This window comes from Alligator mississippiensis, chromosome 2 (assembly GCF_030867095.1).
Source record: "Alligator mississippiensis isolate rAllMis1 chromosome 2, rAllMis1, whole genome shotgun sequence".
In the NCBI taxonomy this organism is placed as follows: domain Eukaryota; kingdom Metazoa; phylum Chordata; order Crocodylia; family Alligatoridae; genus Alligator; species Alligator mississippiensis.
Genome location: NC_081825.1, coordinates 241,986,229 through 241,997,035, shown reverse-complemented (window position 1 = coordinate 241,997,035; position 10,807 = coordinate 241,986,229).

The following is a 10,807-nucleotide window of genomic DNA, read 5'->3' as shown; positions in this document are numbered from 1 at the left end:
CTTTGATGAACCCATGCTGGTTGCCCCGAGCATGATCTCCCCTGCAGGCCCCCCACAGATGTGCTTCTTGATGATCCTCTCCAAGAGCTTCCCGAGCACCGAGGTGAGGCTTACAGGCCTATAGTTACTTGGGTCCTCCTTCCTCCCCTTCTTAAAAATTGGGACCAGATTAGCCAGTTTCCAATCCCCCGGCACCTGGCCAGATGACCACAAATGTTCATACAGGCGGGCCAAGGGCTCTGCGATGACCCCTGCCAGCTCCCTCAACACCCTTGGGTGGAAGGCATCTGGACCTGCAGATTTAAAAATGTCTAGCCCTTCCAGAAGATCCCTAACTACATCTGCACTGATTGAAGGCTTGACAGAGCTATCCCCGAGATTGTCCCTACCTCTGGTAGGTGGGATATCCCTGTTCAGGAAAACAGAGGCAAAGAAACTGTTAAAAATATCATCTTTCTTGTCTGGCGTGGCCACCAGATTACTGTTTGTGTCTTGCAGGGGCCCTACATTGTCTGGTGCCCTCTTCTTGCTCCCAATGTACTTGAAAAAGGACTTTTTGTTGTCCTTAATCCTGAACGCTAGCCTGAGTTCCATCTGTGCCTTGGCCTTCCTAATAGCCCTCCTACACTCCTGGGCCGAGGAAGAGTACTCCTTGGTGATAGCTCCTCCCTTCCACTGGTTATACGCCCCCCTTTTAGTCATCAGGCATTCCTGAATGCCCTTGCTGAGCCAAGGGGGTTTCTGAGCACTCTTACCCACCTTGCTTTTCTCAGGGACTGTTACCCTTTGGGCCTGGAGGATCGCCCCCTTAAGGTACGACCATCCCTCGTGGGCTCCCATCTCCTCTACCTTCTGGGCCCTTAGTGCCTCCCCCACTATTTATCTTGCCCATTTGAATTATCACCAGGCATCCTGGTTTTCTCTCATTAAAAAAATCCCCCAATTTTCAGTTAAAAAAGTAACCCCAAATGACATTTTTCCATGATTAAAAAGAAACACCACTATTTATATATCTATATATTAGTGGTGTGTCATTAAAATAATGAAAACGTGGATTTGGGGTTACTTTTTTAACCAAAAACTGGAGATTTTTTTAAACCAGAGAAAACCAGGATCCCTGATCATCACAGTGACTGTGTATCAGTGCTCTATGGCAGGGAACTGTCTAGCGATAGCAATCTACTTGAGAGAGAAGGCAGAAAATCCTCCCAAGTGTTCTGAGTCAGAAGATCTCATGGCCTGGCAGACAAAGAGACAGAAAATAAATAGATCAGAGATTCAGACTCAAAGAAAAAGTCTGTTTAGCTGCAAAGGTCTGGTACAAAAATCTGTGAGAAAAGTCCAGTGCTGTGTTGGGATCTCTGTGAAATTATATACCTTTGAGGTCTGAGTTGAGTACTTCAGATCATTTTGTGATCTGATGTTGTCTCAGGTTTTCCTTGCCCCTGTGAAACAGCGGTGCCATACAATAAACAAGAGACTCACGAGAATTCACTGTGAGCGCTTGGAGGCAGAGCCCAAGGTGCTCCAGGAAGACCTGAGAGCCTTTGTCTGCCGAGGAAAGGTTTCTCAGCGACATCAGATTCTTGCAGATGGAGAAATCATGACACCTCACAGCCCCTGCCAGAAAGGCAGGTATTCTGGACGACTGAAGATTCTCAAGGTGGAGAAAAGGCTTCTTGACAACTCTTGGGTCTTGACCTTGGTATGTTTTCCTCTTGCTCTCTAGATACAGCTTTGACAGCAGTTAAGAGCTTGATTTTAAACAAAGCCAGTGTATTCTGAAGAGCATGAGAAAACACAGCGAAGGTGTAATGAAAAAATAATAGAACTGGGGAACCAAGAAGAAAAGTGACAATGTCACCTACTCTAATGGGACACAGTGCAATCAAAAATCCTTCACTATGTACACCAGTAGATTCTTCCTGATGGGGACTTCATGGGCTTCTCCCCCAAACTGTTCAGACCAGTGACACCGCTAACAAAAATGCTGGTCTTGAAAGATACAGGTGATAACCTTGAGATACCCTGCAACTTATCATACCAGACAAAGAATGCAATGCTCAAGTACAATATGCTGCTTCAACATATGCTACCTCCCATATTGGAAGCAGAAGAGTCTCACTCACTTGGCGCTGCAGGCAGACTAATTAGCACTGCTGAGAGTCAGCATATTCCTTGCCCAGCACTTGCAGCCCCTGCTAGATGCTACAGTTAGCAATCACAGTGGGAAAAAGAACTCCAGTCTCAGAGATCAGTGCAAAGCCCAGGCTTTAACACAAGTGGACAGCACCCAAAACAAAAATAATGATCTGTCATGAAGTGTAATTATGGTCAAAGCCATACAGCTGACATTGTGCCAAGAGATGATTGTAACTGCAATATGTAAAGAGAAGAACCAGTAATCTGTGTGTGCAAAAACATTATAATTTCTGATTCAGAGCCTCCAGTAAATTTAGCAACAAGGCTCTGGTTACTTGGATCATATTAGACACCTGCACAAAATCCTACAAGATCAGGGCCAACCCCCCTCCTCTTCCCTTACCCATATTCCACACATCTATGCTGTGGTACCAACAGAATGCACATGTCCCAAACTTAAGTATCTATATGATTAGCATATTCTCTTCTATTCTCCCCTTCCCCAAGCCACACACATTAATCATCATTCTCATATACTGGATTATATCCAAGTTAGCACTGTAAACTATTTGATGCAGGCATTTGGTCTTCTCTTTGTTATGGGTACTTCAGAAACTACTGTCAGACATGATAGTCTATCAATAAATAGTGATAGAGGCAGAGGGGCAGAAACAGCTTCACTGGGACATACAGCGTTTCTCTACAGGTCACTAGGTTGGCTTGGCCATGACTTAGAGTGGTTATTATCTTGCTAGTGTCAGGTGGCTTCTGAAAGGAGTTCTTTGAGGATGTCTAGACATAAACTCTGTCCCATTTGCCAGTAACGTATCCTTTCAGGTAGTCTCAGAAGTTGGACAAAAGATTGAGCATAAACATGGAACTACTTACTCTTAAATGCAGAGGGTAGAAGTGATCTTGGTAGGTGAATATTGAGGCATATTAGGGTTGGCAATACTGCTATCATACTAAAAGTTGAAAAATATTGAGTTAGACCAAAAAATTCCATAGGATTTGCTCCAAAATCTTAAGATACTTTTAGAAAGTCATGTTTTTGTTTGCCTCATCATCTTGTCATTTCTTATTCACAGGTGTGGGTCACTTATAATGTTCCTAACTCTCCTAAATTCATTGCAAGTGAGAGGATTAGTGAAATGTTGAGCATCATGATTCTTGGTTTCTATTCCTGGCTCTGGGAACAGATTGTGGTCTAGTGGTTACAAACATCATAGCCCAATATAATACACCCATATATGGAACATCTGTAGGGAGTGAACCTGGGATGTTAGATTGCAAAAGCATAAGGCTCTACCCATTGGGCTAAAGAACCAATCTCCATCCCAGAAGTAGTAGAGTAGCAGCTGCACAGTAGTAGAGTCATAAACTACTATGCAATATTTAATGTCCAAAAGATGATGCAGAAGCACCTAATTTGGCCTTTTTCTTTTGAAAAGTTGTGAAAGACTTGGTTAGTTACATTATATGTGAAATAACAAATGGTTATCCTTTGAGGTAAGTGATCTTGGTTCCTAATAAGGGCTTTGAAGGGTATTCACAGATTAACTGCAAGCATTATAAAATCTGGAACTAGATTTTATGGTCTCTGGGATAGCAAGGCAGTAGGGTCACCTCTCAAAATTTGACTTCCTTACTATGGGCGTTTCACTGAGTGTTGTAACAATCTGATGGCCAGCTGTCTGAGTGTACTTGTTCTAGAATGTGACTGTGGTTGTATTCTACCTGTAACTATGCTGTCTTCCAGTAAATATGCTGATAATATGACATCTGCTGCTGCAAATGATAATACAGCACAAGAACCGCCTTCACTTTTCTTAGCAATGATGACTCATAATTCACATGAGCAAATGGTTGGAGGGAAATCAAACAGACTTTCAAATTGCCCACAAACAACAGTAAACTAATGTTTATCAATCACCATTTTATGTGAAAAGCCACTTTAAAACACTCTTATATCACATGACCTAAAGTTGTGCAGCCACAGTTTTAACCTTACTTCTGAGCTAAGTATCATTCCTCCAGCAAGTCTCACCCACAAAAATAAAACCACCCTCCCACCCATCCCAATGATTCACCTACCCTCTAAAAAAATAAAGATTACTAGCAGTTCTGAAAGACAGTTTTGGGCAAATTCCACCACAGTAATTTTGCATTTAAGATGATAGCTACCAGATTCCCCCTTTCCTGTATTCCCCCGTTCCTAAATCTCCACTCTCAATTTGGGCATAGAAATTGCACAGCTTCAGCAGTATTTCAGAGGTCTGTTGGACTCTTGAAACTATAGGATATGCCCTATGTTTAATGTTTTTAATTGAATGGACATGCAGTGCTAACTTTCTGGATGCTGTCACTTGTAAGCTAACTCCAGGGACACAGAAGGGAATCATATTACATACAAGTTCCTGTATACAATCATTCTTAGCCATTAAGGCTAAAAATTTATTAGACTAACTGTTTAGTCCGTCTATAAGGCACAAATCTACAATGCCTTCTGCCAACCATTCTTAGTTGTAGATGATGATGGAGGCTGGTTTGTGGTGCAGTTGGACTTGCCTGTCTCTGGAGAATAGAGTTTACACGTCACTATCTCTACATGTTAGACTATGTAATCTATGCTACACGAGTCTCTCTTGCTTCCTTTTGATGCTGAGCTATGTTGAGGTCTAGAGCTTTTGAATGAAGAGAAGTTCTTATAGCTCTAGTAGCAGAAGTTCATTCTTTTAGATCAGGGCTGTCCAAATGGCAGACTGAGCCACATGCAACCCGAAAGGAGTTAGTTTGCAGCACACAGGCTCCCACCTAGCTGCTGCTTCCCCTAAATACCAAATCTGGAATCTACCAGGCAGCAACCAGGGGGCTCTGGGCTTGTCCTCTCTCCTCTGACTGCCACTTCCTGCCCTGTCCCAGAACTGCCTGTAGTAGATGCCCATTAGGTTGCTATACTTGGATCTTACACATTCTTACTTAGGAGTGCTAGATACAGTCTACAGCTCTGTCTTTGAGTGTACTCATTTCCTGTTTTGGGAACTGCATAATCATGAAAGCAAGGAATTAATCAACTTTATGCAGAACTTTTAAAATTAATAGACAATGCAAAAAAGATCTATGAAAAAAGATAGGCCAGTGTTTTACCTTCTGGATTCTTCTAAAATAGAATGAAAGAGACTCCTTTTTCCAAAGCTCCTGGGGGCCCCCCTGATCTTTAAGTCAGGTGACTTTTCAGAGTGGCTTCAGAGATAACTAGTTAATTTACTGACAACAGTAATTGTCCTAGGATGCTTCCACTTGAAAGGAAGTTCATCTAGGTGAACAGCTTTTGATTGCTTTCCAATGTTAGTCAATTGCTTACCTTTCCAGGAAACCCAATCTAAAATAGCACTAAAAGGCAGCAATGAGAGTACAGTGCAATACAGTTTGAAGATGAAATGGTATTCACAAAACTCAATGGGGTTTGTAGTTTGATAAAGATGTATGTTAATCTGTCATGTAGGTGAATAGGTCAAGTGGTATACCTCAATTTCTAGAGCATGAACCAAAGCCCACTGAAGATACTGGGAGCCTTTCTGTGAGTTTCAATGGATTTCACAGTGTGTGTGTGTATTAGCTATAAAAATGGTTTAGATTTATGTTTTTTTTTGTTTTTTGGCAAGGTAGTACAAGGGCATATAACTAGGCTAGTGGAATAAAATGGAGAGCACAAAAACCTAGGATGAATATTGAGAAAATCTTCCTGTCAGTGAGATTTATTAGGCTGTAGAACAGTCTCCCTAGGGAAGCAATGGAAAGCTGCTCACTGGGGATATTTAAAATTAGACTAATGAAAACACTGGAGAAAATCCTATAGGGAACACTTCTATACTGACAAATGGATAGACTACATGACCTACAGAGGCCTGTTTGTGTCAGAACTCAGAGAAGGCTGAGCAAGGTGTTTGTTCTTACTTGTTTCTTTTTTTCCCAACCCCCTTCCAGAAAACCTCTTCTTTTTTTCAGAAAAAATTTCTTCACGGTTCGTGTGACCAGACTCTGGAATAGACTCCCAGTGGAGGTGGTACAGGGGGTGGTGCAGGCACCTACCCTGAAGATCTTCAAGGAGACTGGATACACACTTTACTGGAGTTATTTGACCCTGGCAGTCTTTCCTGCCCAGAGCAGGGGGGCTGGATCTGATGATGTCACGAGGTCACTTCCAGCCCAAACTTCTGTGAATCTGTGAACTCCCAAATTATTCTAGCATTCCAGGTAGGTGCAAGAAAGGCAGGAGGGGATAGGAAATAGACTGGGAAGATCTTCTGAATGCTCCATGGGAATGCAATGCAAGACAGCAGCAGTTCTTCGCTGACAAGGCTCCCCTTTTATTTTTGAGGTTTTATTAGTTAACAAGTAAACAGAGAAAAAAGCAGGAGGCTCTTTGTTTCTGGGTATTATCAGTTTCTTGTGCTTTCTCTGAATAGTACTAAACAGGACTTCAGGCTTTTCAGCTGTTAATGAGACACTTCCCCAATAATAAATGTTTTAAAACATTTCTCCCCACCCTGCCTTCTCAAAAGTTACCATTTGTTGGCTGTTGAATGAGCTTTGCAAAAGGAGATGGCCATCTCAACCCAATTTCCAGTGACTGTCCCAGCATCAACTTTATGGAAAGCCAATCCCCCACTCTTGTACCCTTGCCAGAAGTCTTAGCTTAGTGATTCTCAATCACCAACTAGTCAACCTTAAGAGTGTATGAGTAAATGTGCACAACGACTAAATGTGCATTACCTGCTTTATGGATATTGAAGGCTTTGTTCATTCCAGCACCTTTCACAGATGCTTTTTTAATCGAGGAATTTAAAAGTAATGCCCCTGAATTTGGCTCTTACCCACTGTTTTAGCCAAAGTTTATATTGTGTAAATGTACAGAATCATTCCAGGGAATTAACTATAGTAACCTGAAGGGACAGGGCAGGAAAGCAATGCAGAGAAGTTATTTATTCCCTCACTGACCGTTACCCAACTATTAGTATTTCTATTCAAAATTTCCCATAAAGCTATGGAAGTTAGCAGGTTACACAAAATACTGGTTTTGATGACCATTTGCCAAAGCTAATCATCTCCATCAAAAGCAATTTTCACCATGGTTGCTGTTGTGATTTGAGCTAGACATAAACAGGGTCATCTCCAACCACAGAGGGTGGAGGTTTAGTTTATAGCACTGAGGTTAAGAGTGAAAGCATGTGACTAGGAGCAAAAAAACAGAAGAGCCTTTGTATATATCAAGAGTCCTGAGGCAAAATAGAGAGAGGGAGAATGCTGACACAGATTTAAATGGGGAAAGAAAAAGGGCCCATTATTATGTTAGAAAGGAGAAAATTCATTAATTTTAGGAGAAATCAAGGTTTAAAAGGCTTTTCATATGGGATGTTAACATTGATATCAGACTCTGTTTTGTTAAAGGGACAGAGTTAGACATTAGGGCATAGAAATAGCAAAAAAAAATACCTATATAAAAAAAGGAAGGAAGAAATCATAGAATCATAGCAAATCAGGGCTGGAAGGGACCTCAGGAGGTCATCTAGTCTAGTGCAAACCCCTGCTCAAAGCAGGACCAGCCCCAACGAGATCATCCCAGCCAAGGCTTTGTCTACCCAAGTCTTAAGAACCTCCGATATTCCACCACTTCTCTGGGTAGCCTGTTCCAGCGCTTTATGACCCTCCTAGTGAGAAGGTTTTTCCTGCTACCTAACCTGAACTTCCCTTCCTGCAACTTGACACCATTGCTCTTGTTCTGTCATCTGCCACCCCTGAGAACAGGCTAACTACAGCCTTTCTATAACCACCCTTCAGGTAGCTGAAGGCTGCTATTAAATCCCCTCTCAGTCTTCTCTTCTCTATACTAAATAAGTTCAGTTCTCTCAGCCCCTCCTCGTAAGTCACGTGCCCCAGTTTCCTAAGCATTTTTGTTGCCCTCTGCTGGACTCTCTCCAATCTGTCTACATCCTTTCCATTGTGAGGGGCCCAAAACTGGACACAGTACTCTAGATGTGGCCTCACCCGGGCCAAATAGAGGGGAATAATCACTTCCTTTGATTTGCTGGCAAAGTTCCTACTAATGCAGCCCAGTATGCCGTTAGACTTTTTACCAAGGGCACACTGCTGGCTCATATTCAGCTTATTGTCTTCTGCAACCCCCAGGTCCTTTTCTGCAGAGCTGCTGCCCAGCCAGTCAGCCCCCAGAGTGTATGGGATTGTTCTGTCCTAAGTGAAGGATTTTGCATTTCCCCTTGTTGAACCTCATCATAAGATTTCTTTTGGTCCAATTGTCCAATTTGTCTAGGTCTCTCTGAATCCAAGCCCTACCCTCCAGTGTAGCTACTACTCTCCCCAGCTTGGTGTCATCTGCAAAATTGCTGAGAGTCCCATCCGATCTTCCAGGTTGTTGATGAACAAAACTGGCCCCAGGACCGACCCCTGGGGTACTCCACTTGATACTGGCTGCCACCTAGACATTGAGTCATTGATTACTACCCTTTAAGCCTGATGATCCAGTCAGTTTTCTATCCATCAATCCATACTTATTCAGTTTGCTTGCAAGCATGTTGTGGGAGACAGTATCAAAAGCCTTGCTAAAGTTGAGGTATATCACATCCACTGGTTTCCATGCGCTCACAGAGCCAGTCAACTCATCATAGGGTAACCAGCTTGGTTAGGCATGACTTACCCTTGGTGAAACCATGCTGATTTTTCCTAACCACCTTCTCTTCCAAGTGCTAAGAAATAGATTCCTTGAGGACCTGCTCCATGATTTTTCCAGGGACTGAGGTGAGGCTGACTGGTCTGTAGTTACCTGGATCTTCCTTCCCTTTCTTAAAGGTGGACAATATATTTTCCTTTTTCCAATCATCTGGGGCCTCTCCCAGTTGTCATGAGTTTTCAAAGATAACAGCCAGGAGCTCTACAATCCCATCAGCCAACTCCCTCAGCACCCTCAGGTGCATTGTATCCTGTGTTATGGACTTGTACATGTGCAGCTGTTCTATATAGTCCCAAACTGTTCTTTTACCACTGTTAGCTAGTCATCTTCACAAACTGTGCTGACGGGTGCAGTAGTCTGGGAGCTGACCTTGCCTGTGAAGATCATGGTAAAAAAAGGCATAGAGTACTTCAGCCTTTTCTGTCTCGTCTGTTACCAGGTTGCCTCCTCCATTCTGTAAGGGACCCACACTTTCCTTGATCTTCGTCTTGTTGCTGACATACTTGTAGAAACCCTTCTTGTTACCCTTCATATCCTTTGCTAGCTGCAACTCCAACTGTGCTTTGGCCTTCCTTATTTAATCTGTGCATCCCTGAGCAATACTTTTATGCTCCTCCCTAGCTTTTTGTCCAAGTTTCCACTTCTTGTAAGCTTCCTTTTTGTGTTTTAGTTTACTGAAGAGTTCCCTGCTAAACCAAGCTGGTCTTCTGCCATATTCTGCCATATAAGACTAGCAAATCTTCTGCCATATAAGACTAGCAAATCTTCCTGTGCATCCTCAGGATGGTTTGTTCCTGTATCCTCAGTAAGGTTTCTTTAAAATACAGCCAGTTCTCTTGGAATCCTTTCCCCCTTAGACTGGCCTCCCAAGGGACCTGCCCATCAGTTCCCTGAGTGAGTTCATGTCTGCTTTTTCACACTAATTTTACTAAATGTTTACCTACTGAATCAAATTAGTATCTTCTTATTGAAATCCCTGCTGGAAACAGATTTGCTTCCTTACATAATTATGCAGACAAATGGCTGGCCTCACCTACCAGAAAGGTGGCACATTTCCTCTATTCTTCCTTGCCTGAGCAAAAAAAAGTCTGAGTTATGTGACACCCCAGAAATCTAGGTCTTGACCATTAGTTCTCAACCGTTATAGATGCAAGACAAAATGCTTAGTTTTTACTCATTTTTGACTACATAAAATTATAGAGCAATTCTCCTGTTTGCACACCTAACAGTGGTAACATTGCTTGGCACCCTGCAGCACCATTGAAAGGAACTTGAGGCACCCTAAGGTGCTGCAGAAACCTGGTTAAGGATTACCAGCCTAGAAAGTCATTTTGTTGTTCATGGTTAATGCTGTACCTTGCAAGCCATAATGTGTTTGACTGACAGAAAGCCTTTATAAGTTTTCATACTTTTAGCCATTACTTGAAGCCCCTTGAAACTCTCAAAAATGACTTTAAATCTCTTTGCTTTACTGCTCCCTTACCAAAATGAAAACCCACAAATCAAGGATTTGGGTGCAGAAATTAACTTTGTGATGTAACTTTTCAAATTAATCTCAGCCATTAGTATACTTTCGTATGTGAATAATTCATTATGTTGCTTGCTTTCAGTAGCTGTTTTCAACCTACAAAACAGTAAGTATGTGCAGTACAGACGCTTGACATACAATGGAAAAATTCACAGATGTTTAATTATAGCTTGTTAGACATGCAAGTAGCATGTTTTTCCTTATCATCATCAGAAATCAACATCAGAATATAAGGCTTTGTGGATTTGATTGTGCAACTGGAAGAGGTGTGTGTGACGGGTTCTGTTGTTTTGCAACACAGGAAGGGCCCCTTCTTGATAAATGCTTTTCCTGAAGCACTAATCCTACTTAAAACCTTGTGTTTAGAGCAAAGCATCTACAATTTGGGG